Here is an 18,525-nt window from a genome sequence, read left to right as displayed (position 1 = left end):
TTCAAATAGGAGATTTTGTTTTGGAAATATTACCTGTATGACTTAGCACTGTGAAATAAGTTCCTACCTTCATCATGCAGATAAACCCAATCAGCATTCCTCAATTCACAGGGGTTTCATCTTGTTTACACACTTCTAAGACAAGGACTGACACCTTCCCTCCTCCCCCGGCCAACACCCGCAATCTTTCACCAGTAGTTGGAGATCCAAGACCTCGAGTGGCCTCCGCAGCAGCCCCATGGTGACAACGGCCCTGTCCCCAGGCAGGGTGGCAGTCCTGCAAGCTTGGCACAACCCAGCTCAGCTGCTGGGCACATCAGAGGCAGCTCCAGACCAGACCAACAGAGCTTAAGGGTAGCTGCTGGGCCACTGGCAGAGGGTGTGTGGGTAGGGGTCCCAGCTGAGGATGGTCAGAGCAATAGAATCATAGAATCACAGAATCATTAAGGTTGGAAAAGACCTCTAAGATCATCGAGTCCAACCGTCAACCCAACCCCCCCATGCCCACTACACCATGTCCCTAAGCGCCTCATCTACACGGCTTTTAAATACCTCCAGGGATGGGGACTCCACCACTTCCCTGGGCAGCCTGGTCCAAGGCCTGACCACTCTTTCAGTAAAGAAATTTCTCCTAATGTCCAATCTAAACCTCCCTTGGCGCAACTTGAGGCCATTTCCTCTCGTCCTATCGCTGTTACTTGGGAGAAGAGACCAACCCCCACCTCGCTACAACCTCCTTTCAGGGAGTTGTAGAGCGCGATGAGGTCTCCCCTCAGCCTCCTCTTCTCCAGGCTGAACACCCCCAGTTCCCTCAGCCGCTCCCCATCAGACTGGTGCTCCAGGCCCTTCACCAGCTTCGTTGCCCTCCTCTGGACGCGCTCCAGCACCTCCATGTCCTTCTTGTAGTGAGGGGCCCAGAACTGAGCACAGGATTCGAGGTGCGGCCTCACCAGTGCCCAGTACAGGGGCACGATCACCTCCCTGCTCCTGCTGGCCACACCATTCCTGATACAGGCCAGGATGCCGTTGGCCTTCTGGGCCACCTGGGCACACTGCCGGCTCATGTTCAGCCGGCTGTCGACCAGCACCCCCAGGTCCTTTTCCTCTGGGCAGCTTTCCAGCCGCTCTTCCCCAAGCCTGTGGCGTTGCCTGGGGTTGTTGTGGCCGAAGTGCAGGACCTGGCACTTGGCCTTGTTGAACCTCATTCATTGGCCTTGGCCCATCGATCCAGCCTGTCCAGGTCCCTTTGCAGAGCCTTCCTACCCTCCAGCAGATCAACACTCCCGCCCAACTTGGTGTCATCTACAAACTGACTGAGGGAGCACTCGATCCCCTCGTCCAGATCGTTGATGAAGATGTTGAACAGGACCGGCCCCAGTACTGAGCCCTGGGGAACACCGCTCGTGACCGGCCGCCAACTGGATTTAACTCCGTTCACCACAACTTTCTGGGCTCGGCTGTCCAGCAGGTTTTTTACCCAGCGATGAAGGTGCACCCAGGGCCCATGGCTGCTTTGCTGGTCCCCTGCCTGCCTGCTACAGCCCACCGGCCACTCCACACCCATCAAGACGGCCAAGACAGGCTAGGGGACCTTCTGATGTAGCCCGCAAAAGGACATTAGCTCCAGCAGCCTGGGACCTCTGACCAGGACTTCTCTTAATATCAGTTCTGTGATTTGGGTGCACCAGGATCACCCATCCCTCCAGCTGAAGACCTCCTCCAGCTGAGCCCAACGGCAGAAGGCCCACGGCACACAGCTGGGATGTGAGGAAGAAAGCTTGGCAAGTGCCTCCTCCGAGAGCCAGCGAGGAATCGTGCTGGCGTTAGTTGGAGGCAAGGACAGGCTGACCAGGACCCGGCCCAGGCATGTCCCGCTATGCTGCTGTCTGGCCCATCGGTATTTGGGATGAGGCTGGGGAGAACGAAAGAGAGCGCTGAATTAAGTGCTGTGCTGCATCCCATCAGCCCAATGCATCTGCTGCTGGAGGGACCGGCCTGCGAGATGAAGCTTGCAGGGGTCTGGAAGATGGGGTGGCCTTTCTTTTCCACAGTCTTCCTCTCCCCTTTCACCGTGTTCTTCTGAGGCAGCGGGGGCAGGAGGACCCTTGCAGCTTGGCACCTCAGTGGGCTGATCTATGGGGTGAGCAAGAGGCAGACTGAGCAGCAGATACATCCCCCCTTTCCCCTGGAGTCAGGATAGGCAATGCCATGACCGAGGGATGCCCAAAGGTCCTGCCCGTCTACCTGCAGCTCCAAGCCTCCGAGTAGATGGGGAACCGCCGCACAAGCCCAGCGAGCAAACTGCAGCGTGAACTCCAGCAACGTTTTCCACGTCCGTGGAGCTTTATTTCTGGTGTGAGTGGAAGGTGGCCGACGTTATGCCATTTAGCGATACTAAACGGGTAAGCCAAGCATTAAGCCAATTACAGCCTACAAATCATTGCACAGCCGCCTCTGACTTCAGCCATGGGCCAGTGACTGCAGGGAAAGGCAGGGAATGAGCATCGACCGGTGCCTGGGGCCCCGCGAGAGCCCCGCCGCCCCCCGTCACCGCGGGGTCGCTCCTGGTCCTGCCGCCTGCCTGCCCCTCAGCCCCAGCTACGGCACTGCAATCCACAGAAGAGCCATGAAAGGTTGGCAAAGACCACGGGAGGCACAAAAGAGAGTTGGGTCCTGCAGGAACCAGGCATTTTGGGTTGTGCTGCCTAGGGGTTGCCTACCTGCTGCTGCAGGAGGGGTTCATTCTGAACGGATGGTTTCTTATGAAGCCCTTTACCTCCGCAGAGATGCGACGGGTGAGGGAGCTAAACAATTAAAGAGGGATGCTGACGTCCTTGTGCAGCACAGAGAGAGGAGAGGCAATTACAGGGAAGTGAAAGCCTGCAAACTAGGCTTTTTATGCTCTAAAGATGGTAATCTCCATTTTGAGGAGGGCTGAAGCAGTGTTTTCCCTATGGGAAAGACCCTGAGGGCCTGGGGGTATGGAAGTATGGGGGTACGCATGGTCCTCAGTCCCATGCAACGGGACAAGGGCAGCCCCCATCATGGCAGAGTGATGCCATGGTCTGAGCACCGGCAGAGCTGCCCCTGTTCAAGAGGTCATGCAAATACAGCCTGCTCAGGTACACGCACCTCCTGCCTTCCTCCAAACTTATAAAGGGATCCTGGACCAAGACACAAACTTCAGCAACATGGCCAGACTCAAGTGTAAGCAGATGGGTTTGACCCCAACCCCAACTGGGTTTCCCTAGCAGGGAAAAACCGGGGTGAGTTTTTTGGAGCAAACTGTTTACCAGCTCAACAAATGCCATCTGAGCCATGCTGAATCCAGTTTTTCGCAATGGCTTGGAGGCTTCCAGTCCCGATACTAGCCCAAGTTCAGGCTGGCAGATTAAACCTGGGAAATGAGACGCAGACTTTCTAGGCTGTGTCCCAAAAGAGGAAAGCATTTCACCCCCTGGTAACACCCTTGAGACTAACCCAGGAGATGGCAGGACCTTTCTGGTCTTGCTTGGGCTAGTCCTTCCCAGTAAGAAGGTCCGCTCCGGCAGCTTCAGTGAGAAACTCGAAAGCAGAGGAAGATCAAATGAAAGGAGAAACAAAATCATGTCCACTGAGCCCTCTTATTCTGAGCCAGGCCAGGAAAATGCCGTGGATAGCTTCTTGGTGTTGGAAGCAAGTCTGGTGCTGACCGCGCCTTAATGAAGGGCTGTTTCCTTCAGGTGGAACTAGACCATGGATTTAGAGGGGAAACGGGCAGGAAAAAGCAGCGTTACTCTGCTGAAAATTTAAATGAAAGTAGATTTATTTTGTCTTTGTTCCAATTCTCAGGAGATGGTGTTGACTTATGTGTTGGAAAACCAAACCCTGCAACCGGCAACTATGAATTGTGTATTAAACCTGCCACCTCCCCCTAAAGCCCTGAAGCAAACAAAAATCTGACGGAAGCTGCTGATTTTTTCTTGGCTCAAACCCCAATCTGTTTGTCAGGTTCCAGATGCATTTTACAGCGGTTGAGGGTTTTTTGTTGTTGCTGGATGATTTTAGCGAACCAAATGTTGAAGAAGAGCAGATCTGAAAGTGAAAACATTTCTCCCATAAAACTCAGGTTTCTACCGAAAATTGTCAGGGAGTTTTCAACCAGGATTAAGTTACAATTATATGGGATCTATTTTAACAGAGAATTAAAGAGTGTGCTGAATAGAAATGTTGTTGTGTTCTGTTTGAACACCCACAACCCAAAGAACATCCTTTATCTTGAAACACACAGTAGTTTTACCTTATACTACTACTTCAAAAACACTGCTCCATTGCAGCTGAGGCTTTTACGCTGTATGGTATCTGCCAGTCGATCTTCCTTCGCTAAGCCCTTCAGCAAACCTAGACAGCTACTATTTTAAGATCTTAAAATGATATGAAAAATAAAACGTTAAGAGAACAAGCAAGGCTCTCCGCATAAACGCTGCCTTTACAACCCCATCGGCATTCAGCTCGGCTTCCAAATGACCCTGATCAGCAACAATGTTCTGTATATTCCCACAATTAAACAACATTTGAACTTGTGTTAATAGCAATAGAACAATTATCTGTAACAGCCATCCACCGAGTAAGCAAGCCGTATCATCAAGAGTCAATCTTGGTGCAAATAAAGACTTACCCTTACAAAGGAAAGGGAGTGAAATCTTCAATATAAGGGATAAAGATTCTTTACTTTACTCGTGGCACCATAAAATCGGCGTGTGAACAATATATTGAATGTCAGAAGCAAATATCTACTGAAATTTAGGCAGCGTTTCGTTGCTTAATTGTAAACCTTACCGACTATTTCCACTGCAAAAAAAATCTTTAGTATTCTGAGACTGTGAAGAGACATTTGCCTGGTCCTGGTATCGAAAATATTCTTATAATGTTAGAGCTTTGTGTCGGAAATGCAGAAGTAGCACAACAGACTGTGACAACGTGGGGGGGGGAGCAAGGGAAGGCTTTTAAGGGCCTGAATTTATTCTTACAGCTTAATGAAAGAGACATTCGTTGTATTTCTGGAAAAATTAGAAATAAATGAGTAGGGGGTTACTTAATAGGAAATTTCCCCAGGCAGTTTCTCTTTTGTTTCTCACTGAACAAATACATTCCACACTGATGGGAGGGGCAAAAAGAAACTGTTTTCTGTGGGAGGAAAAAAAAAAGGCAGGAGCAGCTTCCAATCTCCCGTGTTTTCCCTGTTTTTCCCATCTCCTCTGTGCCCATGACAAGAAAAACGTTTTCCTCTTGAAAAAGGAGGAGCAGACCCAAGTCAGAACCCGGCTCGGAAAAGGACCACGATTTGACCAAATTGCCAAAGCTGTCGCAGGCATGAGTCTATTACAGAAATACTAAAAAGAACGTTGGGAAACTTTTGATCAGATCTTTTGAATCAGGAAAGCTGAGCTAGCAGAGAGCCCCTGCAGCTCCTGCCAGACGGGAGAGCACGAGCAGGTTTCGGAGGAGCCCGGTGCTGCGTTCACATGGCATCGCTTACCCAGCCGGGGTGCCTGCCTCTGGCATGATACAGGAGGGGCTTTTCTTATTACATTTCTCACCTTTTCTTCCAATAAAGCTCATTGTTCATTCCCAGCTGAAAGAAGGCATAATAAAAATGATGGCAGGAAATTGAAGGCTAGCCGGGGTTAAGAGAGACAATAACACAACTGCTTTTACAGGGTAATCTACAATCCTTTGGTAGCTCATGCTAAAGAGGGCTTCGAAATCAGCGAGAGAATTAAAAATATTGAGATCAGCTAAAACATTCCTTTCCTTTGCACATCAAAGAGGATACCCACAGGGACAGATTTGCTGCTATGGAGTAATTGCCACCACTTTTTACGATAAAAATGAAAGCGTTTGGTGCTTCTCCCCCCTTCCTTTAGCACGAATCCACTGTACAGGGGGAAATCACCTTTCTGTGCTCCCTAGAAAAATCTCCACCTAATGCAAACAGCGATGCCCGTTAAAACACGGGGGCTTCGCTGGGCGCGGGGGGAACAGGTCTGCAATCCATTAGCCGTGTCAGAGAGCTGAGAGATGACGGGTGGAAAGAGGGAAGGGCGAATCTGCCTCTGAAAACAGCTGACGGGTCTGAAATGTGCTGAGTCCAGCAGCTCAGATTAGCCCAGAGCTAACCCAGGGTTTCTCAGCTGGGTCCAAGCCACCCAGTTGCCCGCCACTGGGTTTGCAGCCTCTGCTGGCAGCCAGGGCAGCGATGCCATGGTGCGTTAGGTGTCACAGAGCCTCATGTAGCCAGGCACAAAGAAATACAGGGCTGAACCCAAAGAAATATAGGGCTGAACCCAAAGAAAATCTGCCCCAAGCACTGCAGTGGGGGATTTAGGTGTGATGGAGCATGAAAAGTGTTACAAAATTCACCGGCAGGCTGGGCTGAGTGCCTGGTTCACACTCACTTGAGCTTGGAAGGAACCTTTTAGGGGTGCTTCTGAACTCCCTGAAAGCCAGGCAAGAAAATCTGCACACGCAGGATTGCAACAGGTCTGTGAGAATGAGCCGGGGCCTGTCCCTATGCTTGGAATAGAAGCTGTATGAATAAACTGGATAAAATTAAATACAACTCCCCCATAAGCAAACCCTTCCCTCCCTTGCTCCAGACCAGCCAGGATCTCTCTTTTTTTCCTTTTGCTTGCTAAAAACCTGTTTTTTCAGCAAAGCCTTGTTGAAAAATAGGCTTTGTTGCAGGGAACAGTTGATTCCCGGGTCCGTCTCTGGGAGGAGTGGAAGATTCAGGGTGCAGGGCACCTATTTCTGCTGCGAAACTGCAGAATTCCTCCGAATCCTGTGTCAGGAAGCCGGCTGGAAGCACTTGGCTTGGCTGCTCTCCATTAGCCCTTCCCTAATACATGACTTCACCCTCTTGTTTTCTCCTCTTCTTTCCTGTCCTGCTTCTCATCTCCTGCTTTTTGGATTTGGTGATCAGTCAGCTTTGGGGCCGGCTCCGGCGCGGCACGGCGCGGGGCGGCACGGCTGGGTGGGGGGGCACCGAGCCCCTGAATTCGGCACAGCCCGGGCGGCAGGACGCCAGCCAGATGTTGCTGCCGGGATGCAGGAACCCGTGTGACTCGGCGGGCCCTAAATGAATCATGCAGCACGTACTTCATCCATATAAAAGAAGAGCTGAACGCCAATGCTGTGCACTGATATAAAACAGACAGCCCCTGTGTATTAATTGGAATTCAAGCTCATAAACATATTGCCTCTGCATGGCGCAGCTACCCCGATTCCCTTTGTATCTCTACTCCTGCAAATAACTAAAATTGACTTAAAAAAAGAGCTGCCAGGCCCACGACCGGCAGCACATGGGCTGCGGAGAGACCGCTGCTGCCTGCTCCACGCAGCAGCTCCGTGCCGAGCCAGCACGTTCTCCCCCTTGGCCCATCCAGCCCCGACGTGTCTGCGCTGCGGTGGGTTGCGAGGGGAGCAGCGGGCTCGTGTGTGGGCTAAGCGGGGCTGAAGTCTGCAGCCTTCCCATCTAGGATGGGGACCGCAACTGCCGAAACTTGGTCTCAAAGCATCCAGATGGGGCTTGGGAACCTTGAGCTATGCTCCTCAAGCATGGTGTAGGAGGTAGCAGGGTAGGTCCTGCTCAACGGGTCCGTGACAAGAGCTTCATTCCTGTTAAGTCTGGCCTGTAGCGGTTCAAGGCAGCTTTGCCACGGCAAGGGCTGAAGAGGGAACAAGGCTGGACTTGTGGTAGGCTCCTTTTGGATACGCTCACGCTGCCCCCAAGGCCCAGCATCTCTGCCAAGGGAAGAGATGCAAACCGATGTCTCGGTTTGCTCCAGAGCAAAGACAAAGTCCCTGCCTCAAGCCAGGAGCGAGCCCAACCAGGACTGCACCTCTCAGGGCCATGCCCACCCTGCAAAGCCCCTCGAGAAAGCATGAAGGAGGCAGGTGGACACGTCAATGCACCTGGCTTATTCTCAGCCCTTGGAGGAGATACGGCCAAGTTCTGTTTCTTCCCCGAGTCCTTCTGCTCTCCCCGTTTTAGCTGTCCTCCCCCTCCATCCCGTGCATGCAGAGCGCTGCTGCCACTTCTGTTTTACTGTCCCCAGAGACTGCTCTGCACCAATTCTGCAGCCATCACGGCTGGAGACGCTAATTAAATTGTTCGAAAACCCAATAAAAATGCTTTATGAGAGTGTCTGTCATTGGCAAAGGTTTAGGGAAAGAAATTGGGCTCCTCCAAAAGCAAAAACCAAAGTCCTTCCTCCCTCATTAGACCCTTCATGTCTTTCATTGTAAACGGTTTTGAGGTGCTGCAAATTACAGCTGGTCCAGTGAGACCAGTTTCCCAGTGCAGGGCTGATGGAGAGGGCAAGGGACTTTTTTGACGAGTGCTCGAGTGCTTTCCCCTCTCTCCGCTCTGAATGACAACACCGTCTCAGGCACAAGCTGGGACGGACAAACCAGACCAGTTTATAGATTTTCTCATTCCCCAGCCAGCGCCAGAGAGTATCAGTAATGCAACCAATTAAGAGGATTAAAAGCTATATATATATATATTTTTTTTATGACAGCAACACTGCCAGGTCCTGTGGCTGTGATCAAGGTCCAATGCTGTCCTTGTCCCAGACGACTCAGGGACTGATTCATAAAGGGGATTATCGCTCCGCACCACTCCCCCAGCTCTCAGCGACGTATGTGGCACGGCGAAAGAAGCCAAGGTCTCCCGTAGGTGTTCACAGCCACAGTCCTACCTCATTTTCTACCTTCTGTGCCCCAAAGGAGGTGCAATTATTCACACGAAGTGGAAGGGCGTCTCTGCCGATGTCCGTCACCGTTGCGTGCTCAGGCGCTGGACCTTGGCATTTGCTAAAAAGGCTTGCAAATGAAATTACCTGTTGCTTGGCTGGCTTGGGAGGGGGGATTTCTGGGCCACGCTGGGAAGATTTAAGAAAAACAAATATCACGAGGCTTATGATGTAAATACTACAAGCAGGCCAAATGCTTTGTAATTTCTCTTAATTATGCAAATAGGAAAGAGAAGAAACTGTCAGGGAGCACACCTTCCACCCAGAACAGGGAGCACGCGTGCAGAAGCATCTGCGAGCACAAAACCCGTTCGCAGCGCGGAGGCAAAAAGCATCAATCCGTAACTGCGAGGCACGCTACGCCCGGCGGAGGTTTCCGCCCCGCGGTTCGCCACTCACGCCAACGAAATGACATCCCCGCAGGCGAAACGCCCGAGAACGAGCCGGGGCTTCCGACGGCCCCTGTTGATTCAGCTCGCGTGGGGCCGACAGCCGAGCGCCGAGCAGGGGGGTCTCCGGCCGCTCGCCCAGGGCATCGGTCGGCTCAGCCGGGCAGAAGACGGGAGCCTGGCTGAGGGGAGAGGAAGGGTCTCTCTGGGAAGACGCGCTTCATCTCAAAGGGGTTTCAGCTGCGGGAATTGGGATGTGGGGTCACCACTTTGAGTCTTCTGGGAAAAGCTGCTGAAATCAGGCTGACTGCTGAAGCCCTTTTGTTCGGTGAATCTCCTGCTAGGAGGGAGTCTTATTTTATTTCAAAGACTCAGCAGTTTGGATTGGTTTAACCTCTTCTAGGTTTCCTTTGCACAATAGCACAGATGAGCTCTAAAGCCTCTTCAAGAGCACAGGTTGAAGCAGGAGATTGGGGGGGAGGGAGAAGAAACCACGTCAAGTCAAAGGAGACGATGCTCTCATTTCCAGACGTGATTTGCTTGCCAAACCCCCCTGGCACCTTCTGCTCAGGCGGAGCAGAGGCGGCTTTTCTGCGAGAAGCAGATACTGAACAGAGGCGGCTGCAATGGGCTCTGGCCACGGTAGCCCAATGGGGCCACCCAAAGCCACGCCATACGAGAGCTGGGGAGCGAGCAACACTGGAGATGGGAGAACAGGCAACAGGAGACCAACAAACCCCACTTGGGTATAAGAAGGAAAAAAAAAACCCAACCCCAGACCTCCATCAGACGGGGTGGCACGGCGTCGGCTGCGGCGTCCCATCACCCCGTTGACACCTCACCATCCCCTCTTACAGACGCAATTCCCAGCCCGCGGCAGGGCCGAGGCTCATCTTCGTCTCAGGGCCCTGTGGACGCACGTGCCACCGGGTTCGGTGCCTCCCCCCGAGGAGCTGAACCCCACTGCAGCCCCCCCGGGGTGGAGCGTAAGGCTGGAAATACCCCCAATAGCAAGGGGAGAGGCGATTTCTTAGCGGAGCAGGGCAGCGCTTCTTTGATGTTAAAACAACAAAGGCGGGTGCGCAGAAAGAAAGGTAATCTAAACGCCGGCGAGCAGCAGGCTGCATTTCAAAAGCAACATCAATAGCTTTGAAAATCAATTTTCTCCCAAGGAAGCAAACTGCTCTTCCTGGGCTGCTCCAGCGCCCCGAGTCCTGCTCCCCCGCTTCCAACGTTTCTGGAGCCGGGCATCTTTTAAACGCGACCTTTGGGATGCTGGTTTCTCCCCAGGCTGGAGGCAGCGCCCGCGCCCCGGCTCCCTGCAACGGGGCTGCAGCGGGGCGAGCAGGGCTGCTGCTGCACGGGAGCCGCTCCGACGCCTGCGAGGCAAAGGCAGGAGAAAGTGCAAGAATTATTCCTGGTCACATCACCCTCACGGCCCCAAGGCGCACGGGGAAACCTGGCTAAAAGCAATTATTTACAGAGCAGTTGGCGAGTGTGCTCCTAACGTGGATGTAAGTGGGATTCTTTGCAGAGGAAAAAAAGGGGACCCTGGCCTGGGGAGGGGGGGAAGAAGGGGGAGACCCCCGGCACCAGCCAGGGCCGGGTGGGCACACGGCCACCGCCTCCACCGCACGGCGTAAAAGCCCGGCTGTCCCGAGCGTCGCAGCAGGATTATTTCATTTTCTGGATTTCCATAATCAGGAAAGCCACAGCTTTTGTGTTTGCGTGTTTTTTAACAAAAGCTACAATTCTGCATTCTCAAGACTCCCGGAGCTGGGGCTTAGGAACAAGCAGCGAATGCTTTTACTACCTAAACATTTGTTAGCGCTCGCTCACATCACATCTTTCAGATTCATGTTAACGGAATTGTTTATTTTGGAACAGTTCCTTGAAAGAAAGAAAAAAAAAAAGAGTTGTTTTTGTGTCAATGTTTTCTAAGCAAAATATTTTGGGTATTTTGATTTGTTTTATTTGCAATACTCATTTGTGCAATCTTTTAAAATCAGACACAATTAACACAAAAAGGAGCAAGATTTCGCAGTTGTTTCTTGCAATCATGAAATGCTTCAGTTTTACTTCTTCATCTGCTAAACGTTAAAACATGAAAATAATCTGCCCCTACCTCCGTTGCATGTTTGCGCTTAAAAAATCGCCAGCAAGCTTAAAAAAGCTGTCTGGAGCTGCCCAGCTCAGCCCCAGGGACCTCCCCTCGCACCGCTCCCCCCACCCCGCACCCACACCTTCGTGGGGACACTTAGCCAGGTTTACGATCACCCAATTGCATTATGTTTTAGTGGTTTATTATTTTGATTTTCATGCAGAGCAGCCTGTTCCAGCTCCTCATAACAAAGACAATTATGCTAACTTTATTGGATTTGCATTCAGGGCTGATTTGTCAGAATTGTATATTGGTTCTGGGAGATGGAAGGGGAGGAAGAAATGGTGCATTTGCTTTTCATGAGTACAGGAAAAAAAAAAAAAAAGGGATAAAATTAATCTCTGTTTCACATTCTCTTCCAGCCAAGCCCCTTCTCAGTGCACGGACCCACCGACGCTGCTTGCAACCCTCAAACCCCGCTGCAAACGCTCGTGCCTCGCTGTGGCAGCCGGTGACTACACACAATGAAAATGGGATATGAAAGGTTGCAAATTGTCAGGGTTTTTGTCCTGCCAGCTCTTGGGAAGAAGTCAAGCCGCACAGCTGAATACTCGCAGCCCTTCTGACGCCTTGGACAAGAGGAGCTGGCCTTCGCATCAAAGCCGAGGGCTGCGGCAGCGTGAGGCTGCTGTCACAGCTCAGTGTAGACACTGAAAAGGAGAGGCTACGGCACGCAGGGATGCTGCCAAGATCAAACCCTGACAAAGCTGATTTCTATTTATTGTTTTAATCGTGGGTAGCAGCCCCCAGCAGGATCACAGCACCTTTGGGCAAGGGGCTGTACCGAAACAGGACCACGGCTCTTTCGAACAAGTTGACACTTGAGTCAAGAAAACAGCTCAAAGAGGTTTGAGCTCTTCTCCAAAGAGGATGCAGCGTCTAAAAGATGCAAGACCTTGCGCCCATGATGCGGTAAAGAGCGGGTGTGAACATGGCAAGGCCACCTCTGAGCACACAGTTACAAATAAATAATGTGGGAAGTGAGGAAGGCTGGTCTGGGATTTCACACCCATCTATACCCGGGCTCCCACTGATGCACTGAAATTCTGTGCCGGAGCTGCCAAACCTCAGCCAGGCACCGCGAACCCGTAACCGCCCTCCTTCCCTGGTAGCCCACGGTCCTGGAGAGCATGCCGGGACTGCTCCTGCCCCCCCCAAGAGGGCTTGAGGGTGGTTTTGCACCGTCTGCCAGAAAGGCTCATCCTGAGAGGTGAGTGGTGCTGAAGCCAGAAAAAATGCTAATTGGCAGGGAGACGGGAAAGACTTATCCAAAGAGAAAGGCGGAGGGAAGGGGAAGGAAGGATGGGAGAGAACAGCGAACAGCTCTAGTCATCTCCAGTTGAGTCGGCCTTCTACAACCCAACCATGGTCTACCATCTGCACAAAGCACCTCTTGAAACACCGTTAGTGTAACGTACCGTCTTGCAATATCCCACCTCCACCTACCACGGAAAACCGCAGTTCTTTGACGAACGCAGGTATTTCCTAATCAATTTTCTGACTTTCACGCAAACCCCGTTTTGCTTCGTTTTAATTTTTACACTCCCAAGGCCCCTCTACGCTGTTTGCACATAACCTGGCTGTGCATTTACCAATGCCATCCCGGCGGTCTCCATGGCAACCCAGCCCATCACAAGGCACGACGCTCCCGAGGTCACGTCAGCAAAGTGGGAACGGTCGCCTCCTAAAGAGGGACGTAGCCAGATCCATCCCCTTTACTAAAATGCTACAAATGGCCATGTATTTTTATGACCACGCTTCTCCTCTGGCTTCTTACGTTCACGAAGCTGAGATTAAAATGTTTAGCTCTACCTCGGCAGCAAAGCAGCGCGCACGTTTCGGATCTCACACCTCGCCGAGGACATCCGAAGGGAAGCGAGGGTGGAGGCACGTGGCTCCCACGCTCGTGCAAACCGTCCTGCCAGCCCGCGGTGCTGGTGCTGGGGGCACGGCACCTGGGGGACAGCAACGCAGGTCCTTTCTCGGGCTCCCTGCCACACGATCCTCATGTAAAAAGTCTTTGCTGGCTTCTCAAAGGCACGCGTGCGCTCAGTTTTTGCAGAAACGTGGTGGGAACTGGGTGTTCGCCTCCCTCTTCTCTTCCAGCATACTGTACGTATCAAAGAAAGAAGCAGTTTTAAAAGAAATATGCCACTGGGTTTGGTTTTTTTTTCTCCTCCTTTACAAGACAGATCTCTTCCACCTGCACTTCGTCCAGATGTTGTGTGCATGACTAAGAAGGAATGTTTTAATTGTCTCCTTGTTATGGGCTCCGTATTTAAAATCACTGTGTTAATTTATTCTGCCTTTTGGAGCTTCTTGATGTCTACTAGTAATTGCAAAACATCAATATTTTTTCAGACTGTCCCATGTTTCTTACTCCAATTTCAAGGAAGTGTTGTTGGAAGGTATCTTTTTTTCATGACTGTTAGGGGGAAAAGCTCACGCCTATAAAAAACGCTGAAGCCTGCAGCAAGAGAAACAATCCACAAAGCCAAATAATGCATGTCAGAACCTGGAAAACGTTCTCCTCGAGCTTCCCTACGCGTTCCTGGCACCACAAACCATTGCAGAGGCTTTTGCCAGCGCGGCACCCCTGCAGCACGGGACGGACGTCACGCGCTCAGCCCAAGGCGCATTGCCCGTGCCCCGATGCCCCGCCACGCTGCTCCTGCGAGCCCCGCGCTGCTTCTCCCCAGGCCACACGTCAAACCCAGACACCTTTCCTGGTGCAACGAATCCCGCAGAGCAATGGGGATTTGCCGCCTGTGCTTGGTAAGTGCGACCTACCGCGCCTGTGCCAAGGCAGCCGACAATGCAGCCGCTCCACCACAACCTGCAAGCGCCGAGGACGGCTGGGAAGAGAGAAGCGTGAAGCTCTCACAATAAGCCCCCACGCTGTGCATGATAATCAGTCATAAAAAACAGCTCTAACCCTTCCCGGTTAGACAGTTGTAACTAATCTGGGCTCTTCCTCTTCCCTCTGCAGGAGCTATTCTTCACGGGGACTTTTTCAGCTCGGTCCCGAAATAAGGCATGTTCAAGCTGCTTCCAGACGAGGATAATTTTTTCCACCATTTGAACTGTCACAGCGAAGCTGAACATAGATGAATTGATCCCTTCAGAGATCACTGCGCCTCTTTTAAGAAGCTTGTGTACGGTATGCCCTGTGTACCTTCTGCACTTGGTGAAACACCCAGATTGACTCATTTCGCAGTACTTGGACCACGGGTAGCATGAAGACACCACCGAAACCCAGAGGAACCCTAATACTGCGAGATTTCCCACAGAAGATTTACATCCCGCTGGCATATGAATTTTTAGATATTTCCATTATTGTCAAAGCCAGGTGGTGAAATACCACAATACAGGTGCCAAGCATGTACAAGATAAGCTTAAAAAATGTGTTTTTTTAAAAAAAATACCAGACCAGGTTCCTCTTGGTGCCAGAGCATCCAGATTGCCCGTGGACAAGACCTCCTCCAGAACCACGGGCAGGCAAAGCGTTCCTGTGCTTAGCTCAATACAGGAAACCCCGAGCTTCGTGGCTGGGCGTGCAATGAAGCACGCTCCCCGGCGCACAGCTTACGAGCCCTCCTGAACAAAGCCAGAGAAGGAAGGGGAGCTGCAGAGACGACGGTGCTAATACGCTTTGCCAGAGCAAAAGAGTAGTTCTAGGGTACGAAACCAGCGTCCACACATTTGTTCCCATCTCACGGCCAAAATACTTAGTGGAGCGCGTGACTCTTCCTAGTTCCTGCTCTTGAACTGGTCCCCTTCCCAGCTGGAGCATTAACGGAAAGGATGCCTAGCAAATACGATGAAGTAACAGACTGAAAATTACTTAAGCGCATGCTTTAAGAACGGGTTAAGTGATACAAGTGAGTGATATGAATCATTAAAGGCAGTGGGTGGATCCTATAGTGGGAATAAGAATTGAGGCTCTGCGGCCCACGGCCGCGGGGGCTGATGCCCTCCTTCCCCAGAGAGCCAGCCCCGCGCACCGGGGCAAGCCCACGCCACGCTCCCCTGCTGCCAACGCCGCTCTGAAGCAGGCTTTGCACTCCCTGAGGGCTGCAACGGCAGCGGCTGAGCTGATAACCCGCGATTATTTTACTTTGGTTCTACCAACTATCCATACCTGAAAACTAAGACGCTTTCCAGCAAGCCCACGGGGAACAGTCTGATTTTTGGGAAAGGACAGGGGTCTGCAAAGTAATCAGGTTGCTCTAAGGGACACAGGAAAGCTTCAGTGGTAAAAAGTATCTCCCTCCTCTTTCGGTAAATAGATCTTTCTATGGACATGCGTTTAGTGGTGATTTGGGTGTTCTGGATTATCCCGACATCCCCTGGCTTTCACCACACAACCCCTGCTCCAGCAGCTGCTGCCACACAAACCACGACGGTACACCCAAACCGAGGGGCCTGTCTGAAGGAGTCTGATGTACAGGAGACCGACCAGGCTGTGGAAAGCTCTAGCGGGGATGGAAACTCCATCACCTTGAAATCGGCTGGGCTCATCTTTAAAATCTCTGCAGATGCAGGAGGTTGAAGCATGGAGGGTGAAAAAAAAGTTCTCCTAGATCTCTGCAAGATCGTACATGCACTTTTACCTTTTTTGGCCTGGGGCACTGTTCCTCTTCGGTTGGTTCAATACAGCCCCTGTTTCCAGAGGCAATCGCTTCAGCAGCTGAGCAAAGTCGCTGCTGGGGAATTTCTGGGTGCTCTGACTCCGGCATCCTGCTGCGAGTTTCTTCTGTAGAGCTATTTCCAGCTGCTCGCCTGCATTAATGCGAAGGAGCCAACAGTTTGGCTCCACAGTTTATTAAACTTTGCATCTTTTGTGACAAGGTGTGAACCTGTGCTCTACATTAATTTTCCAAAGCTTTTACATGCCAGGGAAATTACCAGCCATCGAGCACTGAACAGCGGGGGAAAGAGCAGGCTTCACGTGAGGGATGACCACGTGGTGTTGACCAGAAGGATCAGCAAGGAACGTGTGAGGAACCTCTGCGTTACAGATCCTAATGAGGTCTGGGACAGGGGACTGTCACCTTGATCATCACACGAGGCGTAACTCAGTACCTGCTTGGCCCCGTTGGCCAAGCCAGGTGGGGCTCCAGAGGCTTGTCCTAGCGAGCGTGCGGCCCAAGGTGTTGCTTCAACAGCAGCTCGGCGGCTCATTTATTCATCTCCATGCTTCACTCCTGCTCTTCCTTCAGGAGTCAGCTTGCCTTGCTGATGCCAGAAGACTGATGATTCCCTGACCCACAGGTCTGGCTCTCTCCGCACAGCTTGGCCTTTTGCAAGTGGGGGTTCTAGGTGTGGGACTCCCTGCTCCAGAAGCAGAGTTGATTTGCAAGTGGGCACCAGCCAGATCAAAGTCACTCTGCTATCTCACGGGATGCAGGGTCCTGTGGGTTGTTCAGCCATCCCCCAGAGCCAAACAGCCTGCCCACCACACCCTGCGAACCACGGCCGGCCCAGGACCCAGCCCCACTGCCCCTCAGCACCTCCGAAAGGTTATCTGTGCCAGAGCCATGCCCGAGGAGAGCAGAGCAAGACTCTGACGAAGGATGAGCAGGGGGAATATTGAGGCTCACCAGGCAGAGGCATGAGCCGTAGGGAGGCAAGGAGAAGCGCGGTTCTTCAGAGCAAGCGAGGAGGCGCACACATAAAAATAATAAAATAAATTAATAATAAATAAATTAATTAATAAAAGCTGCATCGGAAATGGAAAATGACGTGTGCCATTCAGGGCTGATAACAGCGTTGAAATACCTGCAACCTTCCCCTCTGGAGCCCAAGAGCTGGCGTGGCTTGGGGAGGGGGCTCTGTGTAGGATGCAGCTGGCCAGAGGTGGGTGGAGGACACGCTGCCCCCCTTGGTGTTCAAACAGAAGGATGGCAGAGCTGGCTGGAGCTGGCCCATGTCACCCCCGGGCTGCGGGACACGCACAGTGCCAAGAGCGCCGGCGGGAACGGCTGAGCGGAGCGCAGATGCTCACCTTCATGTTTCCAAGCTGTGGTAAATGGAAGGATCCTTCTGATTTCCCAGGACTCAGAGCTGAGCTCTCTGTTGGGAAATCCACGTCCCAGGATCAGTTCACGCATGTCCAGTTTGAGGCTCTCCTCCTCTCTCTAGTACAGGCACGGAGATGCCACCGTTTTATCAGCAAAACCCAGAGCAGAGATAGCAAGACATGTCCTTTGGTGAAACGGTAATCCAGCTGTGGCTTGGAGGAGGAGGACCTCCTTAGGGTCTGTAACATGCTTTCAAGATGTAAAAACCAGGCGCCGTATAAACATCATGTGTTTGTGGGGTATTCTCTAATGTAGGATGAGAGCTAATCGGGCTGGCTCAGCACAATCCCAAGGAACGCGTCAGCCTTGAGCAACCGGGGCAGGCTGGGGAGCATGGTCTCAAGGTCCTTTCAGTCACGAAGCAGAGACCTTCCCAGCTTCATCTTGCTGCTGGCTCAGCCAAAAGAATCATGCAAGATCCCTGCCGTGTCATGGAGGGCTTTCTTCCTGACTTTTCACACACTGGATTAATTTAATTTCATTTTGGCAGTAGCAATAATAGAGCAACCACCCATTCCGACATATGTTCCACATCGAGCCGTGAGGATTTCAGTTATAATGCTTACCATAGGCCACATGCACTGCTCAGACATTAGTAGGTACTCAAGACACATAATGCATCCTAGTGACCAAGAAGGGACAAGGGAGAGGGAATGGGAAGCAGTCCATGCTGTACAGTCCTTGTGGCAACAATCTCACCTAGCCCGGTTGTCGAAGAGAGCTGTAGCCTCCTTCTACAGTTATTGGAGAGAGATTGGCTTCAGGACCCCTCTGCAGAAGGGCAGGACCATCTTTTGGAGCTGCCTATCTCTGATTATAGGAGCCCAGAAAAGCAGGTTTGCCTGGAAGTCTAACTTTGAGGAGCCCAAACATAGGCAAGGTGGATCCATCTTCTATGTAAAGGTCAACCAGATCCTGCAGTGATTTCCCTGGGGATCTGGCACGGGACGTGCTTTATACTGACACTACACTGACTCCCTTAGTAGCATTTGCGGTGTGAGTCAGGGGATATTTAGACTGATAATTTACACAGTGAGATCTAACAATACCCCTTTCCAACAAAATACCAGCATAGAGAGAGAGGATGGGATGAG

This window comes from Calonectris borealis, chromosome 9 (assembly GCF_964195595.1).
Source record: "Calonectris borealis chromosome 9, bCalBor7.hap1.2, whole genome shotgun sequence".
NCBI classification, from domain to species: Eukaryota; Metazoa; Chordata; class Aves; order Procellariiformes; family Procellariidae; genus Calonectris; species Calonectris borealis.
Note: the sequence above shows the minus strand (reverse complement) of the source record.